This window comes from Lepisma saccharinum, chromosome 3 (assembly GCF_977018435.1).
Source record: "Lepisma saccharinum chromosome 3, izLepSacc3.1, whole genome shotgun sequence".
In the NCBI taxonomy this organism is placed as follows: domain Eukaryota; kingdom Metazoa; phylum Arthropoda; class Insecta; order Zygentoma; family Lepismatidae; genus Lepisma; species Lepisma saccharinum.
Window position 1 is genome coordinate 41,774,621 of NC_139231.1, and position 12,805 is coordinate 41,787,425.

General features: G+C 37.1%; 1 protein-coding gene across 2 annotated transcripts in view; it reads right to left on the reverse strand.

Moving 5' to 3' along the window:
• LOC145985753 (uncharacterized) overlaps positions 1-12,805 on the reverse strand; it is an 83,951-nt gene that overhangs the window by 59,380 nt on the left and 11,766 nt on the right. The window lies entirely within an intron of this gene.

The following is a 12,805-nucleotide window of genomic DNA, read 5'->3' on the forward strand; positions in this document are numbered from 1 at the left end:
GGGAATGTAGACCTAACAAAAGAAGAGGAAGCTTTTTTAAAACTAGGTAGAGGTTTCAAAGTTAAGGAAAGAAATGTAGATTATGAGGAAGTTATATATGACATTGAAGAAGCAGTGCTCCATATAAAAGAAGAACCAGAAAGAGACAAGATTAGAAGAAGAACAGCAGCCATACTGAAGAAAGAAATGGGAAAACAAGGAAAAGTAGATAATTTGAGTCAAAAAGAAAGGGAAGGGATGAAGAAAATAAAGACAAGAAATGATGTGGTGATAGAGCAGGCAGATAAAGGAGGAGCAATTGTGGTGATGGAAAGAGAATGGTACGAGAGGAAGTTTGAAGACCTAAAAGAAAATGGATATGAGGGGATTTGTGGAACAGGTGAAGAACAAACTATAAAAGAAAGAATCATAAAAGATTGTAGGAGGAGAGGATTCAAGAAATGCATAAAGGAGACAGGAAGACTACCAAGTTTGAAAGGCTTTCCAAAGATACACAAAGAAGAGATAAAGTTAAGACCAGTAATGAACTGCAGAAACAATATTTTGGAACCCTTAGAAAAGAAATTAAAGAAAGTTATTGACGTGTTAGTAACACAGCAAGAAAGCAGAGCAGTTAAGAATAGTGAACAAGTAGTAGACCTCATAAAAGGACTTAAGTTAAATGAGATGAAGACGACAATGTTTAGCTTAGACGTGAAAAGTATGTTCCCGAGCATCAAGAGGGGACACATTTTGGACATTATTAAAAAGAGAATGGGAAAAGAAATTATAGGAGAATGGGATAGTGAAAGGGTAGTGAAGGCGCTGGAAACCATTTGGAATAACGGTTACAGTATAATGGGAGATAAAATAATGTTAATGAGTGAAGGACTAAATATAGGTTCCAGTCTAAGCCCAGCATTGGCTGAATTGGTTATGAATGAATGGGAAAAGAAAGTGATAGAAAAGGGAGGTGACAAAATAATTCTGTTTTGCAGATATGTGGACGACTGCTTTGGCATATGGAAGGGAACCAAGAGGCAGCTTGACATTTTTGTCAAAGAAATTCAAGATGAAGAAAGAGGGATATTATTGGAACTTGAAATAGAAGAAGAAGACAAGATAAGCTATCTAGATATATTGATGAAAAGGAAAAGAGGACAAGAAATTGAAACCGCTTGGCATCAGAAGAAGTGTGCAGCAGGGGTATTCTGCCACAAAAGAAGTGATGTAAGTGAGGTGACAAAAAGAAATTTTATAAAGAATATGGAGGACAGAATCAAGAAAATATGCATGAAAGAATGTGAAAAAGAAGGCAAAATAAATAGCATATGGAAACAGCTGGAAAAGAATGGCTATGAGAAGCAGGATAGACTGGACATAAACAGAAGAAGTAAGAAAACGGGCAGGGGAGAATTGGAAGAGAAAGAAAAAGAGGAGAAAAGGTTTGGAATAAGGAGTATGGGGAAGACCACAGAAAAGATATGCAAAGTGCTTAGGAAAGCGGGAGTTAAAACATACAGGAAGGGAGGGAGAAGCATCTTAGGAATTGCGAGGAATGCTAACAAGAAAAAAGAAAACAGAGAAGAGGAAGAGGAAGGGATTATCTACGAAGTGAAATGTAAAGAATGTCAGAGTGTGTACATAGGAGAAACGAAAAACAGGCTGAAAGACAGGTTGAAACAACATAGGGATGATGTACGACTTAAGAGAGAGAGAAATGCAATATTTAAACACACGAGAGAAACAGGACATGACATAGAGTGGGATGAGGCTAAGCAGATAGGAAGGGAGAAGAGAATGCTAGTGAGAAAATGGAAGGAAGCCAAGGAAATAGAGAAGAAAGGTGAAGAAGACACAATGAACTGGAATGGGGGACTGAAGTTAAACAAAGAATGGAAGAAGATGTTGGAAAGAGTGGAAAGGACAAGAGAGAAAGAGGAAAGGAGAAGGAAGAAAAATGAAGGGAAAAGAGTGTGAGATTAAAAGCCCAACCACATTCTATATGGAAGTAATTGTGTTTAGCCTTTTAGGTGAAAGTGAAGTTGGCAAAGTGAAAGTCATCTGCTAAAAAGTTCCAAACAACTTTCTAAATAGTCTGGAGGGAGTAATTTTTGTGTATATATAATGGTCTTTTGTGGTATCTGGTTACTTTTGTACTTGATACAGAGTCTGATGAAGACCTTGCTAGAAGGTTGAAACGTTACGTTAGTTTATGTTTTTTTTATAAAATAAATTACTGCCTTGGTCAGCATATTTTAGTTTTTCATAATCATGGAAACAAGGCTTAATGGTGTTATAATCCCATAAAAATAGTGTCCAAGATTATTTGCTAAATACATTTGAAAAATCACAATTATTACTCTTTATTTGTTTGTTCCTCAAGTGCCAGAAGGTTCGCAATATATATTTAACTGGTAAATTTTAATTAATCCATAAATTTTGGAGGGGTCATATATTTTGATTATACCTTAAAACACATTGTACTTCTGGCTTTGTGCTAAATACATAAGCATTTTAAATAAGATTAACTTTTATGTCATTTTATGCAAATGATTTTTTTATCACTCTGTCTCGGAACGGCCCATCCCAATTTTTCCATCAGGCATTAGTACACACTTGAGCTACCTACATATAAAATTGGGGGGATATTCAAGGGGGGGCATTGCTCGAAATTCGCTCTTGAAGTTAGTAATTTTTTCTTCTAAAAAATACATGAAACTATACATTAAAATACATGGTTATTAATACAATCATATGAAACCTTATTTAAATGAAAGTTTACACTATTTTGAACAAAATAAAAGAAACTTGAAGTTTCTACCTGAAGAAAGATACGAAAGAAAGAAAAAAGAGAAAGAAAGAAGGAAAGGGGATGGTGGGTGACATTTTCACAAATTCTGGATGATTTGACATGGATTGACCCTGCAGGTTTGCCTTCCATACGTGGTGGTCTTGTCACCTTTCTTCGCTTCGAGAAACATACACTTTTGCAGGAACGGATTCTTGCATCCGCCTGGGCCCTTGCTCCAGCTAAACAAAAAATATATTTGTTTAGCATAATCGAGGGTTATTTAATCCTGCCGAACTTACTAGAAAACAATGATTCTATTGGAATCATACGGCTTTGAATAACAGTATCAATGAAGATTTATGTACACTACTAATAATAATGAGCATAAAATATTAATCAGGAACTTTATTTTTCGTTAACTGGATTTAACATCCCTTTTTGTTATTCAGCTATTTTTATGCAAATTTTGGCGATCTTAACTACATGTAAGCTAGATATTTGCTAATATTCATGTTGTTATATTACTATTCTTGTACCGTCTTTGTAACATTTCATGTAGCCTAATAATAATAATAATAATAGAATTAGTTAATTTACATATTCAAGTGAATAGACATGTGAATCATATGAATTATATTAATGTATTAATTTAAACATTTTTCTTAATTGTTGTCGTTAATGTTACTATTATTTCACTTGGCGCAGACAATAAAGCTATGGGCCTATGCTCTTCAATGTTACCGGTGCCACTATTTTTGGGTACGGGATGCACTGTAGATGTTTTCCATTTCGTGGGAAATACAGACGTAGCTAGGGAAAGACTGAATATTTTCATTAAGGGTAGGGCTAATAAGCTTGCACAACCTTTTAACACGTAGGACGGAATGCCGTCAGGGCCACAGGATTTCTTTGGTTTTAACATTTTATTGACTTTTCAACATCTTCAATACTGACTGCGTTTAGTACAAATGCTTCACCTACGTCTATCTTTTCGTGGTCTTCGATTAAATTGCAGTCGTAATTCGCGGGCGTGCTCTTATAGGTGGAAAGAAAATGCTGAACAAAGGTGTTCGCAATTGCCTCGTCATCGTCTAGTGTAGTGTCATTGTATTAGAGGGGCATGGACGTATTTTTCCTTCCTTTATTTTGGACGAAGGACCAGAAGTGTCTAAAATCGAGTTTTATATAATTTTCTGTTTCTGATATGTAATTCCTGTAAGCTTCTTTAATTTGCCTTTTGGTTATTTTGCGGATAGTTTCAAACTGTACACGATGAAAGTTGTATTTCCATTTCTAATGGTGGTGGGATTTGCTTTTAATGTCTTTAATTATGTCACTGGTGAACAAACTAGGATAGCGTGATGTTATAGATTTGTTTCTGTACGGGACGGTGGCTTCGAAAACTTTATCAAGATTTTCGTAAAAAATATCAAGTGCATCATTTACATTCTTTTGATTTGATATTTCTTCCCAGTTGATGCTAGCAATTTCACGGTACATTACTTCAAAGTTTGCTTTTTGGAAATTACGTATGCTAATTGTTTTCTCTTTATTTGCTTTAACGTGTTTTGAAACAAAGAATTCGATGCTAAGTTGGGGGTGATGTTCATCCTCCGGTACTAACGTTTCAGTTTCTTTACAGACCGACACGTTTTGGATGTTAGTCAGAACTAAATCTAGTGTTTTGTTGTTGGTGTTCAACACATTGTTTACACTACTTAAATTATAGTAAGATATAAAGTTGGAGAGAGTTTTAGATTTTTGGGAGCCTTTGCTGAAATCATAATTAGAACCTGTTACTTCCGGCAAGTTAAAATCATCTACGAGGAGTATGCGTGAACTGGGAAGACATACAGAATAAATCGCTTCATAAAACGCTTCATAAATTGAAATAGTACACAATGGTGGGAAATATACTATGCATATAAACAGGGACATAATATTGTTAATTACAGTTTTTACTAGAACACATTCAATTGGTAGGTCAGGTAATTCTATGGTGGTTGATCTGAATTTGTTTTGTATTCCTAAAATAACCCCGCTCCATCCTTTTTCCCCAAGGTTTTCATTTTCCGGTCACATCTAGTTACACCATATCTGTCATCAAACAGTTCACTGTCCCTGCTGCCACGTACCAGCCAGCCTTCGACTACAGCCACTGCAGAATAGTTGTTGGCAAAAACGCTTTGAGAGAAAGTCCTGATTTTCGTACGGAGTCATCTAGTATTTTGAAATGCTAGATTAATCTAGCAATGAGTATCAGAAACTGCATTTTTAATATTGGTGTCCTCCTGATTAACGAACCTTATTCATTCTCACCACGCAATGGGTAAAATATTTGGAGCTTTATCCCACTTTCCGGAAAAATATTGTGTTTCTGCTACATTTGACTTTTGTTGGCATGATACCCCAGATCAATTTTACGAGACGAGACGAGACGGGACAAACGAATATTTTCGTGACGAGACAGCATTTTCACGAGACGGGACGAGACAGACCAAAGTCTTGTCTCGTCTCGTCTCATGGGCAACACTACTATGCTAAATAGTGCGCTCGTAGAGTGAAGTCCTGATAAGTGCATTTCTCTGTTTTGGGGCGAAAGGCAATCGGAAGCAGTTGTTAATGGATTGTAACAAAAAGATGTATGTACGGAATAGGGGAGGTATGTAAAATAAAATGTGTACATCCGTGAGACGTTATTCTCTCCAACACTTATAATGTTAGTCTTCATTCAGTTGTTACAACAGTTTTAAACACCTCCATTTTGTCGCTGAGAAAACCAATTACGTAAGATGTAATGCCCCCTACGCTGCTTGGTACTTTCACCTGCTTGAAAATGTGTCATCCTTTTTTAAGAGTATAATATTTATTAACAGCGATAAAAAATCACTCTACATTGAATTTCTAAGTGAATATGTTAGGGGGAACAACTGACGCTCCTTGACCTCCCGTGCACACGCCTATGATTACCACTACGACATCGGGGAGTTCCACGAAGCTAGAAATATGCAGTATAAACAATACAGGCTATATGGCGTGTGTCACAGCCAGCATGAACTTTCACTAAAGTGTTCTCAAAACAGGAATTTTATCTTGGATGTATGCAACCCCCTGGCACACACACGCAACTGCCACCAATGATGATTGATTGATTTAGTGTTTTAAGTTCACTTTATGCACAGTAAGGTTAATCTGAATTGGACCTACAGTTTAACCACTATGTGCCTGCACCGGGAATCGAACCCGGGAGCCCTTGATTACAAGGCGACGACGCTATCACTTCGCCATCTGGGAGGCCAACTGCCACTAATGGATTGACATTGAAATTACTGTAAACAAAATATGGTATCCATAAATATAACTAATCGCCGTATAGTAAAGTAAATCTGGTTTATGTAAAATGTCCAAGGCTCGGGACCATAATCAATGTCTGGTGATGAAACATCTCTCAAGCAATGTTACTCTCTGTAGTTGCAATTGGGACGCACTTGCCCTTGGCTGTCAGACGTAGAGGGGTATTCTTAGAAACGGAAATCGCAGCTGTTCTTCTGGACACGATGAACTTGACATGCAATGGCTCTGTAGCGCGTCATTCTATTCGAAATCAAGAACCAAGTTTTCTGTGGGAGAGACCCTCAGACATCGAGTGCTGACACGAAGAGCGAAATTTAAAATTTCATGGCGCTGAATCAAGGATTTTCACCCTCCCCTTTCTTTCTCTCTGCCAGACAAACACACGACGCCCACGGAAATTTGTGGCATCTACCTTAGGATGACCTTGACTTGATTTCTCGCAAGAGCATAATTTATGTGACTATTATAAATGCCACATTCGTAGGCTGACCAGATCCTCCAGTGGGAGAACTTCACTTTATACTTTGATTCAAGTACTTAATATTATATGTTTTCAATGTAGCAGCTGAAAAAAACACATCTAGCGCACAAATATTACTAGGCTTAGAATATTAATATTAAAAAGGATAAATCTACCTTAACCGAAAACATCAAATAAAGCAGAAGAGTCGAGAAATGTCATAAATCAATTTAAATTTATATTTCGTAAGTAGAATATTATAGGCCGACCTCCGTGGCGGAATGATTAACACAGGCGCGTTGCGAGGTCCCGGGTTCGAATCCCGGCCTCGTTATGGGCATTCTTTGTGAGTGTCCCTTCTACACTCATCCACATCTTCGCGATTAGGCAAAATGGCAGAAAAGCGAAGTAAATTAACCAAATCAATCAGTCAATTAATAAATAAAATAATATAGCCTACATGTATTGCATCGCTGCATTCGAAGTGTTCTACGGTCCTAGTCTTACAGATAAAAGCACTTTGTCCGAACGATTCGTGGTACGAATCTCGCATCATATGGTGACAAAAGAGGTGTAAGGGGTGGCCCTTTCTCAAGACACCCAAATGTTAACCTCACTTTCACGTAGTACACCCTGGACTGCATTTTGCAGACTAGCAAGGCGCTGGCGTCTTGACCCAGGGCCACGGCCAGTATAATGCTCCACAGTAGGATTTTTGAATTTATTGAATTTATTGTGAATATTCGTCTGAAGAAGACCCTATTAGAGGGTGGAGGCGTCACGTTTTATACTATAAACGTTTACCTTGGGCAGCATTTTAATGTTTTAATGACATGGAAACAAGGCTTAACAGTGTTTCCACAGTAGCCCTTGAGTTGTGTCCTGTTTATATGTGTTTGTGATTGTCCCTTCATCTATTTCATTTCACCATTCATTCTCATTTTCGCAATTAGCCAAACTGGCAAAAACGCGAAGTAAAATAAAACAAATTAATCAAGGAATCATATGATTACAAAAATTAAATTACACCGAAAATATTTAGTATTTCGCTTCTGGGTTAAAATCTAAGTCAATTCATTGTCCCCGAAGATATCTCTCGACACCGGAATCTCTACGTGAAAACCAGGATTGTCCTGGCAAAACCGGAATATTTTATCACCGTATATGGGTTTTACGAGAAAAATTATTTTATGTGTATGTGTATTGAGCGGGGTGGGGGTCAGGCACTGATATAAAACTTAAGAGTAGAAATAATTATAATCAAATAACACTTACTAATAATAATATTTTATTGGATTATAATAATAACTATAATTCAAATTAATTGCTTTTAGATGTTTTGTAATAGGGTAGAATATGGGGCGAAATTTTGCCGAGAAGAATATTAATGTAAGTTAATGTAAGTTCGGCTCGCATCTGCCGGAAGAAGTGATAATGGCACAGGAGCTGAACATTTCACAACAATCAATGTTCAGAGTATTTAATGAAGACCTGGGAATTGAAGCTTACCGGTGGAGTACTGGAAATTTCCTGACGACACAAGTGAAGAAGCAGAGGGAACTGAAATCGAGACGGCTCCAGCAGCGGTACGTTGCCAATGGGCATTGCAGGATTCTCTCCACTGATAAGAAATTGTTCACCACTGAATAAAGTTTTAACCGCCAAAATGAGAGGGTGTATGCTTCAAACTCTAGAGAAGTTTGTGAGAGAGTTCCCAAAAATCAGAGACGCCACCAGTCCTCCTCAGTCATGGTTTGGTGGGGGTTGAGCTATGAGAGTTCCACCAGGCCTCATTTTTAAGAAAAGGGCTTAAAAGCCGTGCGAAAGTGTATGTATGTGGAAAGTGTCCTGGACCCTCTCGTGACACTGTTGAACCAAACAATGTTTCACAATGAATCCTGGATGTTCAAGAAATATTCTGCCCCAGCTCATAAGTCAAGGATGACGCGACGGTGACTGGAGACCAGTGTACTCGATTTCATCTCCGCTTTCTTTCTCAGTACCTTGGACTACAAACTCTGCCCAGAGCTAGAGGAGACTGTCTACAAGAAGAAGCACCCTATAATTGAAAGTTAAAAGCGCCCCTTGATAGCAGCAGGGGCGGACTTTCCCATCAAGACCATGCGTGCGGTAATAGATGCCTGGCCAGGGAGACTTTGAGCCTGTGTGAGGGCGAAAAGTGTAAATTTTGAAAACTGATTGGTGCTATTTGTGTGTAATATATGTAAGTGTAACATACTAAAATAACATTTAAATATCTGAAACCATATTAAATTTATTCACAAAATAGTGTGTAACAGTATTTATGGCCAGACTAGGTATGTTCATTTTGGGTCCTTGAAGGCCAGAAAAAGATGGGTTTTTATTTGCCCTTTTTTTTAGGTCTTAACGGCGTTTTCTTTTGCAACTTCACCTTCTTTCGACTCGTTTTTACTGCCCATTCTCAATTCGAACCATCATTAATTCATCACCTCTTAAACATCCTTCCTGTAGTAAAGAAATAAAAAAAGAAAGAAAGAAATATATTTGAACCTTCCCTGAAACGAGAGAAAAACATTTTTAGGCGACTGTAGCAGGTACGGTACAAGGTCCTTTAACCGTAACTTGTCTGGAAAGTCGCGCTGGAGATGACTATTGTGATATACTGCAGTGCCAACTGAGGTAAGGTTTCCGAAGTCCTATTTCTGTAACCCTAGTGTGGTTAAGGCCAAATATGATTATTCAAATATGATTTTTCAAATTATGTTAATCTAAAAAATATACTAATATCTGAAAGAAGATGCATTTCATTCATATAGTTTTTCGCACTGTGTGTTCCATACCACCAGAATTTTGTATTTTTAAATTCATTAAATATGTAATTAAAACTGAAGTTATTAATTAATTTGGATCACATTTATACGTCCTTTTTTTCAGTTTTTAGGTCCTTTTTTGATATTTTAAGTCTTTTTAAAGGTCTTTTTTTGGCAATTTATAGGTCTTTAACTTCCGAGCCCCATTCATGACGCTCAAATAAAACATTATGAAAAATATGTCGATACGTTGTGTAGGTGAATATCGAACACAATTGGTTTACCTCTTCCTTTCTTAAATATTAAAATGTAACAATAACCGTTAACATGTTGAAGCGTATAATTAATCTACTTTGTTAATAACTTTTACATAATAGCCGATCTGCGTGGCGGAATGTTCAGCATAACGTGTTACGAAGCCAGGGGTCGTACTCTGGCCGAGGCGTGTATCATTGTGCTTGTCGAAGGGGGGCTGATGAGGCTCTACCCTCCCCTACGATTCTTTTATATCATAATTTTCAAATAAAAGCAGTTAAAGAACGCTGGGTAAATTGCAAACCTCCTTAAACTGACCCAATTTACCATTTCTGTCTTCGAACAACTTTTACAACGAAGGTTAAAAATTGAGATTACGAAATATTTGATTGTGCATCCGCCCCCCTCCCCCCCCTAGAAATCAGCTATGTGATATCCATCTTTACAATTCCAGCCCGCTCCGAAAATAAATACTGCTTACGATAGAATCTTCATCATCACGAGGTGGAGTTTGAGTTTTTGTTTAAAGCCCACCATATGTACAGATAGGCTAACCGGGACTGAACCTACAGTTTAAAGTGGGATACGAACCACTGTGTGCCTCCACCGGGTATCGAACCCGGCACGCCTTGATTACAAGGCGACAACGTCAAGTGGCAGTAAAGCCTCGTAAATTGACTGAAAAAGAGAGCAAGGTATTTGAAATGTCGTGGCGAAATTTGTCGTGAAGTTTGCATTGTGTAACCCATCACATAAAAATCTCATCTTTGGAATTTGAAAAGTCAAGGAACGATGGAACCTTTCATGAAGTGGTAAAATACGAAAACATAAGCTAATTTCTGTATTTTACACTCAACTCTTCGAGCTAATTTTTCTCTTTGCTAATTTTGTTACTAATTAATTGAACTTCATTTCTGATATCCACTATTCATAATAAGTAGGGCTCGGATAGTTATGCACTAAAAAATGCAAAATATGCACTGAAAAGTGTAAAATACGCACTTAAATATGAACCTTAGAAACCCGTTTAATTTATAAATGCTGTATATTACAAACTATGAAAGATTACATGCCAGGCAATGAATATGGATTATTCTGAATGCTTATTCGCTACACAGATTTTTAAAAAATTAATATGGTTCTGCGTTAAATGAAATAAGATACATTACAGATCAAGATCATGATTGCATTTGATAACAACATGATGTCTCAAATTTTCGAACTTGAAACTCCTGTTTTCAGCTAGAATAGTCTTATATTCAAAAAAACACACAAGTGGACTGTATTTTAGGGCAACAAAGTCAGACACATCAAGTTCCAGATCATCCAGACGTTGTCCATTTGTATACAGAATTTAAAAATCTTTCACCATTGTTGCATACCCACTGTTCTTCGTCAATACTGCATCCAATTTCTGTACGAACACAGGATCTTCAACCTGGACGAGGACCTCTTTAATGTCTTCTATAATTTTGATGCTTGTTTGAAGTTGTTGAAAGAAGAAAGACAGAAAAAAGATAAAGAAAAGAGAAGAGAAGCGAGGAGAAGAAAAATAAATACAATATATGCTTGGTGTTGGTTGTGTATGCGTCCAGAAGGGGGGCAAGGTGGGGCCGTTGCCCCCCCTGGAAAATGAAAGTCAACCAAAAATTATGTAATTCACACATATAATTTCATTTTAGCCACAATAATATGTGTTAATTATTGCATGAACACCATAAATTCAAATTTAAGCAATGTTTTTTTAGGGAACAACACTAGTTTTGGGGAAAATGTGCCTTGTTTGCCCCCCTGGAAAAAATACCTTCCTTGCCCCTCCCTGGAAAAAATCCTGCGGACGTCCATGACAAAAATATGCACAATATCGACTTATTTTCATACAAATATGCACCTGCATATGAAATATGCATTTTTAGTTAAAAATCCTTAAATATGCATTTGCGATGCAAAATACATAATTATCCGAGCCCTAATAATAAGAATTACTTTTTTCATGATTTGAAACAGGGTGCGAAATCATTCAAGACTGGTGAGAGTACGAAGATCTTGATCTACATGTATAAATTATTACATGTAATACAGTTTTATGATGTTATTGAATATAAAAGTAAATTACTAAACATATAAATAAAGGGATTGATTTGTTAAGGGTGTCACAAAATTAATGCAGGATTAAAATTGTGCCCCATTTTTTCCCCGCAAGGTTGGCAGCGTTCTGCAAGGTCACATGTTGTACTAAACACGTTGCGGTTAGTTAATATGGAGCACGACACAACGGAAGAGCGAGTGGCGATCGTTAAAATTCATTACAAGTATGGAGAATGTTTCGCTGAGATTGTGCGCAAATTATGTGAAGAAGAAACGCCCCAAATGAAACAACTGTGAAAGACTACTTGAAAATTTGAACAATCAGATTCGGTTGGAGGAAAAAAGAAACAGGCCGAAACTTGAAAGAAGCAAGTAATTGTTAAAAGTAGATAAGCTAGTAGGCAAGAAATCGTCTAAAAGTATGCAACTAGTCACCAGAATACGCACTAACACATCTTAACAGGGAAACAAGTAATTATTATTTAAAATAGGAGAAGCAAACCCACACTAAAACTTGCAAAAATAGACAAGGGAATAGTTACAGGAGAAGCGGTAAAAAAAAACTATTTAAAATAAGCAAGTATGGATTTCAAAGAGTACAGAGTAATAGCCGACCTCATTGACGGGGTGGTTAGCGCAGCGCGCTACGACGTCAGGGTCCCGGATTCTAATCCCGGCCTGGGCACGGGCGTTCTTTGCGTCTAGTCGCAATTAACCAAAAAGTGGCACGATGCTAAATAACAAATCCAATCGAAGTAAAATCTAGAAACCGGGCGAGAAAATAATCATATTTTAATTTGTATTCTGTTATTCTACACCACTTCTCTGTCACTTTGAAATATCGCGACCATGAGGATGAGTGATAATTGGAAAACTCGTAAAGGAATATCTATGGCAACGTCGGGTCTCGAACGCGGAACTTTCGGTTAGGTGGCGAGATCAAGGAAAATAATGACTAAAGTTGTAATACTTTGTAAAGAACAAATAATTGCGAAATTAGGAGAATCGCACACATGTCCAAAAAACAAATCACAGGCAAGTAAATGGTTTTTTATATATATATATATATATATATATATATAC